This window comes from Anomaloglossus baeobatrachus, chromosome 6 (genome assembly GCF_048569485.1).
Source record: "Anomaloglossus baeobatrachus isolate aAnoBae1 chromosome 6, aAnoBae1.hap1, whole genome shotgun sequence".
NCBI lineage: Eukaryota > Metazoa > Chordata > Amphibia > Anura > Aromobatidae > Anomaloglossus > Anomaloglossus baeobatrachus.
In genome coordinates, this window is record NC_134358.1 from 74,293,628 (window position 1) to 74,294,802 (window position 1,175).

The following is a 1,175-nucleotide window of genomic DNA, read 5'->3' on the forward strand; positions in this document are numbered from 1 at the left end:
CTCTGGATTCAAAACGTCACATAAAATGGATGTCCACGCTTTATTTAACTAAAAGGTAATTGGCGTTAAAAATCTGACCTCTGGAACCTGCACCGGGACAGGACCCTAGTGCCTCGGCCATGGGGGTCATCCGTGGTTGCCAAACCAAAGCATCAGAAACTTCCTACCTACCAGTTTTTCCGGCATCTCTTCTGTTTGTATCTTCAGCATGCCGTCAAGCCAGGCCTAATAAACAGAAGCGATGTCAGAGATGCCAGGAGATGGGAGCAATTTTCTCGTCCCCCATGACAGCACCACCAGAGAGAGAGGTCCACCCATCTTAGGACAGGAAACCCACTGAAATAAAAGGCCGGCACCTCTCTACCACCTCAGTTCGGTTTCCTGTGCCAAGATGGGAGACCCAGAGCCGGCTGTGTTCTCAGCAGCTGAAAAAGGCGGTATCCCGGTTTGAACCGGTGCTGGAAGTACGGCTTACCTGCTGTGGTGCCGGAGCTCATTTTTGGAAGCGTCCCATCAGGGCTGGCTCCTCCTGAGCTGACGAGCGCGGGCATGGTAGGCTCTACGAGGCCCCTCTGCCAGGCGCTGGCGGCCTGCGGGCTTAGCTGCGGTTCGAGCGCGCTGTACGAAGATCTGAGGGACGCTGCTCGGGTCTGCGCACCCACTATGCATCCATGACGCCGGTGGTTCGAGGGCGCCGAAAGAAGTTCCAGCTTCCTGTGCGGACGTCGGCAGTCGCGGCCTTCCTTAAGGATTCCTCTTTTGGATTTAAACTTAGTATTAGATTCTCTTACAGGGCCTCCCTTCGAGCCCCTAGATCAGGCTTCAATAAAGATACTCACTTTAAAAACTGTTTTCTTCGGCGCTCTATTGGGAGACCCAGACGATTGGGTGTATAGCACTGCCTCCGGAGGCCACACAAAGCAATTACACTAAAAAGTGTAAGGCCCCTCCCCTTCTGGCTATACACCCCCAGTGGGATCACTGGCTCACCAGTTTTCTGCTTTGTGCGAAGGAGGTCAGACATCCACGCATAGCTCCACTGTTTAGTCAGCAGTAGCTGCTGACTATATCGGATGGAAGAAAAGAGGGCCCATATAGGGCCCCCAGCATGCTCCCTTCTCACCCTGCTTGTGGTTTGTAAGGTTGAGGTACCTATTGCTGGTACGGCGGCTGGA